The sequence below is a fragment of the Kogia breviceps genome, chromosome 12 (genome assembly GCF_026419965.1).
Source record: "Kogia breviceps isolate mKogBre1 chromosome 12, mKogBre1 haplotype 1, whole genome shotgun sequence".
Taxonomy (NCBI): Eukaryota; Metazoa; Chordata; class Mammalia; order Artiodactyla; family Physeteridae; genus Kogia; species Kogia breviceps.
Window position 1 is genome coordinate 6835948 of NC_081321.1, and position 11351 is coordinate 6847298.

The window sequence follows — 11351 nt, forward strand, 5'->3', positions numbered from 1 at the left end:
GTGGATTCTTAACCACTGCACCATCAGGGAAGTCCCCAAGAAGGGTGACTGATTGAACACGGAGGTTGCAGAAGATGGAGGTGTCCTTCTATTTTGTAACTGAAATATTAGTGCAATCACAGTGTTATTCACTGACATAAAGCACATGGTGAATATCTGTTTGACATTTCATCAAATAAATGCCTTTATTTTTGGCACAGGACGTGCGGGATCTCAATTCCCCAACCAGAAATTGCGCTCGTGCCCCCTGCAGTGGAAGCGCAGAGTCCAAACCACTGGACCACCAGGGAATTCCCCCAAAGTACTTTCTAAGCCTGCAATTGCTAAATTGCATTCTGTGGTGTCTAGACTCTCTTAAAGATTCTTTATGGGCATTTATTTTTAAAATGCATATTAGGAAACTTTAAGATATTCTGTGCAGAATTTCCCAACATCTTAAGAACTAAAGCTACTTTAAAAAGATGCATATTTGAAATTCATGTAAAAATAGAGTTCCATGAAACACACTTTGAGAAATGGAGAACATCTGTAAGGAAACTGAAAAACCTAGGAAGGAAACCCACTTCCTGCAGAAGTGATACAGATTTAAAGTATTAACAAAACTGCAAATGTTTGACCGATGGCAGGTCTATTACAGGTGTGAAAGTTCTGCCCAAGCAAACTTTCAAAAATCAGGTGAAGCTGGACTAGGCTGAATCGAGAAATCCTTACCCATTGTCCATGCTTTGTGGAAGTCCGGAAATTAACCAGCCCTCAGAGTGGCTGGAATAAAGTTTCTTTCTTTAATAGACAAATATTCTAATTATGCACCCTCTAGTTATAACAGTTATTCCTCTGCCATCAACGGATGAGGGAAACTTTGAGATGATTGCAGCACCCAGAAAAGTCAAGTCCCACGGAATGCAATGGGAAACATAGCCACTTGAGATAATGCGAAAATTGGGATTACAACTGTCCTACATTAAAAAAAAAAAAAAAAAAAAAAAGTAATTTATTACTGATGCTGAAAGCTCAGCTTCTCTGTACATCAGTGCCAAATTAAATCTTGGAGAGAGAGTTTGGGGTGAAGTAGGAAAGGATAGCTTTATTATTCAATACTCTACCAGGCAAAGGGGGACACAGTTGGCTCCTGCCTCGAAAAACTATGTGTCCCAACTTGGAGAGGGTGGTGAGAAGTTTTATAACAATATTACCCAAGGCTGGTTGCTGACAAGATGAGGGTGCTGCAGGGTCTCGGGTGGTCGGGTCTCCTAATCTTGATGAGCTTCTCGGGTCCCTTGCATCTCGCCTCAGGTGGTTTCCTGGCTGCTCCTCCCTTGATTAGCAACTGTTTGAATCCACCCTTTGGAACTCAGCGTAGGTCTTGGAGGCTGGAGTCTTGCCTACAAGAAAGGGGACCAAAAAAAGAAGCTCCATGCCCGGGAGCCTAACAGGGCCCCACTCGGTTTCATTACCCACAACAATCAAAAATCTAACTCCATTCTCAAAATCTAACTTCAACATGGCCCTACTTACCTCTTTTAGCTTTTTCAGTATCTTGTAGATTTTCTGCTTTATTTGCTTGGTTTGAATTCCATAGAATTTAGAACCAAAAAAACGTGATTTTACAGACTGAAAGTGAGCAAAGTCCTAGTGTCCAGCTTTCTACATCAAAAAAGACCCACACTAATGCACATCAACCACGTGAACTTTCAACAGGTGTTTAAAAAGAGAATCCTAACAGCTTGGGGCTGAGGTAGGGGGTGTTACATGCAAAAGAAAGAGATTATTGCCAGACTCCTCAAGATCAGCATTGAAATCTAGAAAGCCACTGGAGGATTCACTACATCAAAATGAGGGACTAAACCATAAAAAGAGAATGCTTGGAATTCAGGACACAAGTAATTTAACACAGAAGAGAAGAGAAAAAAAAAAAAAATCCCAGGATGATAGTGAAGGGAGATCCCAGGGTAACAGAAAGTAATTATCTAGTTTGGAGAAAGAGGATAAAGAGATCCAGAAGAATGTATCCAAGAAAAAAAAGTGCAATTCCAGTTTTCTTACCTCCTTGCCAGCACTGGATAATGAAAAATCACGGTCCTCTGTGTCTTTCCTTTACTCTCACCCTGCTTTGCTGCTTCACTTTTGACACCAGCTGTGTGGATTTTCCACACATAAAGCAATTCTCTGATTCTCAATTCCGATACTACCTTGTGTCAGATCCCGCTGGTTAAGGACTCAGTCCCGCGAGACTGCCCCCACCTCGGATGCCAATTGAAAGTCCAGGTTGTTACCTGTGTTTCTGACCAACTGGGTACAAATTGGAGGTTCCCTTGACCCACTCCTGGGGGTTGATTAATTTCCTAGAGCAACTCACAGTATTCAGGAAGTCAGTTGACTTACTAGATATCTGGCTTATTATGAAGGATCTTAAAGGATACAAATGCTGGGAGTTCCTGGTGGTCCAGTGGTTAAGAATCCTCGCTTCCACTGCAGGGGGCACAGGTTTCATCCCTGGTCGGGGAACTAAGATCCCGCATGCCCTGTGGCGCGGCCAAAAGAAAAAAAAAGGGACACAAATGAACAACCTGATGAAGAGATACATATGGCAAGACCTGGAAGGGTCCTGAACACAGAAGCTTCTGTCCCAGGGGAGTTTGGGGTGCGCTACTCTCCAGGGATATGGTTACTTTCTGGCTCACGATATGAAAGCTCTCAGAAACCCCACCTTTTGAGTTTTTATGAAGGCATCATTACATAGGCATGATTGGCCATCGGTGATTGACCTCAGCTTTCTCCATCTTCTCTCCCCCAAAGTCAGGGGCTGAACTGAGAGTTCCAGCCTTCTAGTCGCATGTTGATATTCCTGGCAGCCAGACTTCACCTTTGTTACCTAGGGGGTTTCCAAACGCCACCTCATAAACATAACAAAAGACGCTTTTATTGTGCTCAACATTTAGGAAATTCCAAGGGAGCTTTGCACCCGGTGAGGACCAAATATGTATTTCTTATTATAAATCACAATGTCACACTGGGAGTGATCAATCGCTTAAATCGTTGACAATCTGGTGGATGAACAATGGTACTTTAATTTCTAATTCTTTAATTTGTGGTATTTGGCATTTTGTGTGTGGGTATTCATTGACTGGGAATTATGTTTTCCTGTTGGGGAGGAAGAAATTTCCCTCTACCCTTCTAGTTCTTCTCGCTGGTCTAAGAATTGATGTGACATGCTATAGATAACAGGAGAAAATCAAACAAAAGTTTGATAACTTGTATACATGGGAGAGACCCAGAAAAACTGAGTAACTCACCCAAATGGCTGAAGCCCTGACCTTAAATGCCATCTTCAGCTAAAGACAAAAGAAGAGGCTGTGGGTAGTGCTTTGGGACCTCAAAGGGGAGGAAGGCAATTCTCAAGGAAATGGAAAAGTGAATGGCAAACAGATGTTTGCTGGGCTGTGCAGAGACAATGGGACCCAGAGTGGACTCTGATCTCCAGGCCCCGCTGAGTTTCCCCCCCACACTCAGCCCATACTCTTTGCAGAGATCTCTGGTGACAGCGCTATTCTGGGAACTGGCCCTTTATCTAAATTCTTTAGGCAGGTAAGGGGGAAGGTCAAAGTTTCTTCTTGAGTCTTTTGGGCCTTGATTGGTTTCAGCTTGAAATAATCCACATGCCAAAGAGATGTTTTAGGGTGGCAAATTTTACTTGCCTTCAATCCATTGCCCTTTTTATCTATTGGTTTGTCTTCTCTCCTCTACTAATTTGTGAGAGAGATTTGTACATTAGAGGAAACGTCCATTTCTCTCATATGTATTTTTCCCAGTCTTTTGACTTTTATTGAAACCGAGCCGGACTCTGCGGGGCCCTCCTAGGTACAAAAGCCCCCCTGTGTCCCATGGTTTCTTGTTTGCTAGAAAAAAGCTTTAGGCTCCTAGGCTTCCCCTGACTTCCAAAGAGCAGAATCCAACAGTTACTACTTAGGGAGGTGAGGGAATGCAGAAACTAAGGAAAAGCAGTTAAGAACCAATAGTGCAGCAATAAAAGAGGCTTAGTTCCCCTGAAGGGATATATATATAACAATCTGATGCGCATCTTTGAATTGTTCTGCAGAAAATAAGACCCCAGCCCAGGTGGAGGATGGTGGCTACATGCCAACCACAAACATGTAGACCCCAGACTGGTTGGAACCAGAAGGTTGATGATTAAGATTTCTGGGGGCTCCCCTGGTGGCGCAGTGGTTGAGAGTCCATCTGCCGACGCAGGGGACGCGGGTTCGTGCCCCAGTCCGGGAAGATCCCACATGCCGCGGAGCGGCTGGGCCCGTGAGCCGTGGCCGCTGAGCCTGCGTGTCCGGAGCCTGTGCTCCGCAACGGGAGAGGCCACAACAGTGAGAGGCCTGCACTGCCAAAAAAAAAAAAAAAAAAAAAAAATCTGAAACACCACCCTGTTACCTCACCACCAACCAATCAGAAAAAAGTCATGCCCTCTGCAACCCTCACCCCAAATGCCGCCTTTAAAAACCATTCCCTGAAAGCCATCTGGGACTTCAGTTCTTTTGAGGATGAGCTACCTGTTCTCCTTCCTTGGTATCCTGTAGTAAATGCGAAACTTCCCCTCACCACATCCCCGTGTCAGTAAATTGGCTTTGCAGGGAGGCCGGCAGATCCAAGTTCGATTCGGTAATGTTACGACTTTTTTTCTTAATTTAAAATTTTATATAGGCAGATATATACTTTGTAGTTTCTACGGCATGCTGCTAAAGATAATTTGTATATCAGGACTGGGATGTTATGAATTATGATGTGAATTATAGTAAGGAATATGTATTTGGGCTTTGTCCTGTTTTTTACAACTGAGCTTCTAAAACCCTTGGAATTTCGTAAGAGAGAACGGTGTTTTGCTATGTTCACGAGGCAACTTTTGGAATGCCTTCATGTTGCCTAAGGACAGGGCTGGTTGCCAAGGCAGATAACCCTGTGTGTTTGTAGGGTTGGAACTTTCTGTTCCACCCTTGGACCTTCTAGGAGGGGAGAGGGGACCAATGGCAAAAGAGTTAGTCAATCACGCCTGCGTAATGAAGTCCTGTAATAAAAATCCAGGACAGTGTTTGGAAAGCTTCCAGGTTGGTGGAGATGTGGGGAGAGGCTGGTGCTGGGAGAAGGCATGGGCACCCCATACCCTTTCTCCAGACCTTGCGTTATGCATTTCCTTTATCTGTTTTGTCCTGGTTTATAGAATAAGCCGGCAATCTAGTAAGTAATACGTTTCTCTGAGTTCTGTGAGCTGCTCTAGCAAATTAATCGAACCTGAGGAGCGGGTTGTGGAACCTTTTTTTTTTTTGGCTGCACCTTGCAGCTTGTGAGATCTTAGTTCCCCGACCAGGGAGCGATCCCGTGCCACCCCCAACCCCCCCGGCAATGGAAGCGCGGAGCCCTAACCACTGGATCGCCAAGGAATTCCCAGAAACTTCTGATTGATAATAGCCAGTCAGTCAGAAGTATCAGTGACAACCTGGACTTGAGATTGGCATCCTAGGTTAGAAGGGATCACCGGAACTTCTAATTTGTAGTCAGTCAAAAGCGCAGGTAATTTGAGTTTGCAATTGGTGTCTGAAGGACGGGGTGGGCAGTAGTCTTGGAGAACTGAGCTCTTAACCTGTGGAATCTGATGCTGTCTCCAGGTAGAGCGTGTCATAATTGAATTGAATTGTAGGACACCCAGCCGGTGTCCCAACATTGTTTGGTGGTGTGTATGTGTGTGTGTTGGGGGGAGAACCTACCCCAGCAGTGGAAATGGATCTAGGACCTAATTTAGGGACCCAAGAAATAGAGGATGGTCCACATCACAAAACTTCAATTTTCAGCCCACACTTAAACAGGAAATGTCCCGCTGTCCAAGACACCTAATACACACCAGCCACCACCACCCCACTCAGCTTTAGCTTACCTAACCCGAGAAAATAGGACCTGCCAGCCTTACAAGGAAACCCTTGACCTCCCAGCCAATCACACATACCCTGTTTCCAAGTTGCTACTTCTAACACTCACTCTTGCCTAGACCTCCCTGGAAAAGAGGGCTCCATTGCTCCAAAGGCCCTGTATTCACCCAGTTCATGGTTTGTTTTCCTTTGAGTAAAGGACATCAAACTGGTTACTAAATTGTTTTATTTTTGTTATTTGACAATGCTTAGACTTTTCCCTCTACCAGAGTATAAATACATTCACTCACTTCTACCCCCTTACACCCAAGGTGGGGAGAGTGAGTTGACAAGGCTAAATCGAGTAGACTCCCCATCCTTAGTTATAAGGGCCCCTTTGGGATGCTGGTGATACATTTACAGTCTTTAGTCTGCCCTATTGGAACTCCCTGGCGGTCCAGTGGTTAGGACTCTGCGTTCTCACTGCCTTGGCCTGGGCTCAGTCCCTGGTTGGGGAACTAAGATCCCACAGGGCACATGGCGTGGCCAAAAAAAAAGAAATCTGCCCCATTGTGTGGAATTTTCCCGTTGAACTGAGCTGCTAAGGGGCTGGCGTGGAGGATGCTGATAGTTAGCCAGCTTTCGGATTTTGGCAGATGGCAGCAATAAAACGAGGCAGGGGGCAAAAGAGTTTCAGATGAGTCAATCTCTGAGCTGAAGAAGGAAGAAAATGAAGAAAGAAGAGGGCTGGTGGGTCGGGAAAAGTCAGAAAGGTCACTGAAGTGGAATAAGATTAAATAGGTATAGTGGGTGTATTTAAACAATCAGGCTTGAAGAATAATATATTATGGTCAGAAACAGGATGCATTAACTATTTTTAAAGCAAAGTTAGAATAGAAAAGTAGAAAGGAAATCAAGGAGGTATGCCCCATCATTCTTTTTCTTTTTTTTTCCTTTTTTAAGTAATTTTTATATATTAGTTGATTTATGATGGTGTGTTTCTTCTTTCCAGCAAAGTGAATCAGTTATACATATACATATGTCCACTCTTTTTTAGATTCTTTTCCCATATAGGTCATTACAGAGTATTGAGTAGAGTTCCCTGTGCTATACAGTAGGTCCTTATTAGTTATCTATTTTATATATAGTCATGTGTGTATATCAATCCCAATCTCCCAGTTGATGCCCACCCTGCCCCCATTATTCTTTTTCTTTTTCAGAATTTTCTTGGTTTTCTCACGTTTCTTTCACTAGATAAATAATTTTGTGGGAGTTCCTAAAGAGCCAAGAGTTTTCAAAATGTCACTAGTGAAACTCTAAATGCCAGATAAAAAAGCTAACCCCTCCCTCTACTCTCCAATTATGTGTTACTCTCGTGCAACCATTTCTTCCCAGCCAAGTTCTTTTTTTTTAAAAAATAAATTTATTATTATTATTTTTTAAATTTATTTTTGGCTGCATTGGGTCTTTGTTGCTGTGCATGGGCTTTCTCTAGTTGTGGCGAGCGGGGGCTACTCTTCATTGCAGTGTGCAAGCTTCTCATTGCGGTGGCTTCTCTTGTTGCAGAGCACATGCTCTAGGTTTGTGGGCTTCAGTAGTTGTGGCACACAGGCTCAGTAGTTGTGGCTTGCAGGCTCTAGAGTGCAGGCTCAGTAGTTGTGGTGCACAGGCTTAGTTGCTCCGAGGCATGTGGGATCTTCCCAGATCAGGGCTCGAACCCATGTCATTGGCAGGCAGATTCTTAACCACTGCGCCACCAGGGAAGTCCCCCCAGCCAAGTTCTTGAAATAGTAGTGCAGACTCATTATTCTATTTCTTTATCTTCGGCCCCTCAATTGCTTTGTAAGCCTTTGCTAAGGACACCAATGGGCTGTCTTCAATTTTGACTTCTTTTGTCTATTTGCCTTCTTGTGTTTGACCACATTCTTCTTGGAACTCTTTGATACCCAAGACCTGTTGTCTCCTGGTTTCCTTCTTCTCAGTTTTCTTCTTAGGCATTTCTTACTCTGTCCACCACTGAAATATTGGTGTTTTCTAAGATTATCACCTCTCATTAATTCATTCATTCAATAGATTGAGTAAAACCAATCTGGTAACTGAGCGGTAAATTAAAAATACCCTATCCGGCTTCCCTGGTGGCGCAGTGGTTGACAGTCCGCCTGCCGGTGCAGGGGACACGGGTTCGTGCCCTGGTCCGGGAGGATCCCACGTGCCGCGGAGCGGCTGGGCCCGTGAGCCACGGCCGCTGAGCCTGCGCGTCCGGAGCCTGTGCTCCACAACGGGAGAGGCCACAGCAGTGAAAGGCCCGCGTACCACAAAAAAAAAAAAAAAAAAAAAAAGACCCTATCTTTCACGGATCTCAAATACTAGTTTTCTCACATCGTATAAATGTTACTGAGTCCAAGCGCGCTCTGCTCGCCGCACGACAGGCCAATGAAGAGAAGGTGTTTACTCGGAAGGCTGGCAGACTGGTGTCTGAAAAACCAGCTTATCAGGGGGTTTGAATGCCAGTTTCTTTTATAGCACAGAGAGGGGGAGGAGATGAGGAAGTCAAGTAAAAAGGCCATACTTTTTGCAGATATTCCCAGGAATGGCCAGCCTCCAGGAGGGGGTGTGTTAATTTCTTCTTCCTTGCGGGCATCCACAGGCGGAACAGAGTTTGGATGTTTCCCTGAACAAAGACACTTCGGTTTAACATTCAGGCAGCCGGGCAGGGTTCCCCGAGGCAGGCCATTATGTAGAGACAGTATCCTTTGAGGGAACAAAAGCAGCTGAAAGCAAAGGTTAGAGTGAAAGAAACAGATCCAACCGTGTAGTCCGATTTGGCTTTTGCCTGTTACCTAAACACTTCCCAGGACATCTCATTCATTTCTTCATTTCCGTGGCTTCAACTACACCTGTAATCGGGAGTGATCTAATATGTTAACAGTGGGATCATCCTGGCACCAACTAAGTCAGAAGAGGGCATCACCCAATCAGACAGACAGTCTGGCTGTACTCTGTTGTACTGGCTGAATATCAGCCCAACCTATAATATATAAATACGATAATATGATGTCTGGTAGTAAGAGGACAGTCTAGAACCTCCGAAACTGCTCAAAATTCCAGCACTGTTACTTCTGCTGCATGACATGGGGCAAATTACTTCACCCGTTTGTGCTTCAGTTCCCTCCTCTACAAAATGGCATAAGAAAGTATCTACACCGTACGGTCGTTACGAGTCATACAATATAATACATGTAAAACATTTAGAACAGCCTGGAATTTTTTTTTAAGTGATTTAATATTTTTAAAATTTATTTATTTATGGCTGTGTGGGGTTTTCGTTGCTGCACGTGGGCTTTCCCTAGTTACAGTGAGCGGGGGGCTTCTCACTGCGGTGGTTTCTCTTTGTTGCAGAGCATGGGCTCTAGGCATGCAGGCTTCAGTAGTTGTGGCTCATGGGCTCTAGAGTGCAGCAGGCTCCATAGTTGTGGTGCATGGACTTAGTTGCTCCGCAGCATATGGGATCTTCCCGGACCAGGGCTCGAACCTGTGTCCCCTGCATTGGCAGGCAGATTCTTAACCACTGCACAGCCAGGGAAGTCCCTAGAACAGCCTGGACTACTGATAAACACTCAATAAATGATAGTTATTATTATTAACTATTTCACAACTATGTTTCTAATCCTGACTTTTTCCCCCTTGAGCTCCAAAGTTATAGATTAAGTGATTTTTCTGCCAAATATACCATAGGTGCTTGGGAAACCTACAAGGTTCAGTATAATCCGTCGAGGCAGCCTTGTAGACAAAGAGGGCAATCAAATTTTATAAGTACTATAGGTAGAATGGTGAGAAATAACATATATAAATTTATATATGTATGCATAAATACATACCTATATACACAGTTGTAAGTGGTTTATACATGTGAACTCATTTAATCTTAACGACTGCCCCCACTAAGTAAATACTATCATTATCCCCACTTTATATTTTTTTATCCCCACTTTATAAATGGGAAAACTGAGGCACATAGGTTCAAATGACTTGAGAAAAGTCACATAGCTACTAAGTCTAAACCCACTCTCCCTCCAGAGTTTAAGCTCCTTGTCACGCCACTATACTGCTCCCCAAAGAGGAAGCGGTCTTGTGACAAAAAGAGCATTTCTTATAATTTTCTTTACAGATCAGATCTATTTCCCTTCAGATTTTACAACTTAAAAATATCCCTTGGAGGAAACATGCTGTGAGTTCTTGTTCTACTAGTTCGTACATGTCTTTTTTATTATACTTGGAATCAGCACCCTAGTGGTGACTTGTTTTCTGAGCTAATATTTTTATTTCTTTATTTTAAAAATTATTTCTTTATTTATTTTGGCTGCATGGGGTCTTAGTTGTGGCACTCGGAATCCTCAGTGAGGCATGTGGACTCTCAGTTGCAGCATGCAGGCTTCTTAGTTGTAGCATGCATGCAGGATCTAGTTCCCTGACCAGGGATCAAATCGGGGCCCCCTGCATTGGGAGCACGGAGTCTTACCCCATGGACCACCAGGGAATTCCCCTGAGCTAATATTTTTAAACATCTGATCCTTCTTCATGAAAGATCTATTTCTTGCTTTAAAGTATAAAATGAGTTTTCTGAGTCAGAAGAGTTTCCATGTCCTTGGACAGCCCTGCTTCATTGCCTCATTACTAAAACAAATAACACAGGAGCCAGAGACAAAAGAACCAACAAACCCAAATCACTTCCTGTACACCTACCTCCTTGTCCCAGCACTCAAAGTGAGTGAACACAGACACCTGTATCTGTACAGACCTGGATGATGAGTTTTGACCTGCACACCAAAAAGTATCAAATTTTTACACAATATAATACGAATGCTATCTATGTTTCTAGTGTCCTTGACAGTCAGTTTCACTGAGACTCTATACTTGCTGAGAAAAGGTATCCTCTAAAACTGGCCAAGTCAGTGTTTCTCAAATTGAGGTTCTTTACTTTTTTTTTTTTTGGCTGCTCCCTGCGGTGTGTGGGATCTTAGTTCTCCAACCAGGGATTGAACCTGACTGAGCCCCTTGCAGTGGAAGCACAAGGGTCTTAACCACCGAACCACAAGGGAATTCCCTAAGAGGTTCTTAAATGATCAGAGATAAATTACAGACTTTCATATAAGAATAGGCTAGACTATCTGGAAAAACTATTTTATAACTGATAATTGTCAACGTCAAGAGCAGCCTGGGGACTTCCCTGGTGGCGCAGTGGTTAAGAATCCACCTGCCAATGCAGGGGACGCTGGTTCGAGCCCTGGTCTGGGAAGTTCCCACATGCTGCAGAGCAACTAAGCCCACGAGCCACAACTACTGAGCCTGAGTGCCACAACTGCTGAGCCTGAGTGCCACAACTACTGAAGCCCACATGCCTAGAGCCCACGCTCCGCAACAAGAGAAGCCACCGCAATGAGAAGCCTG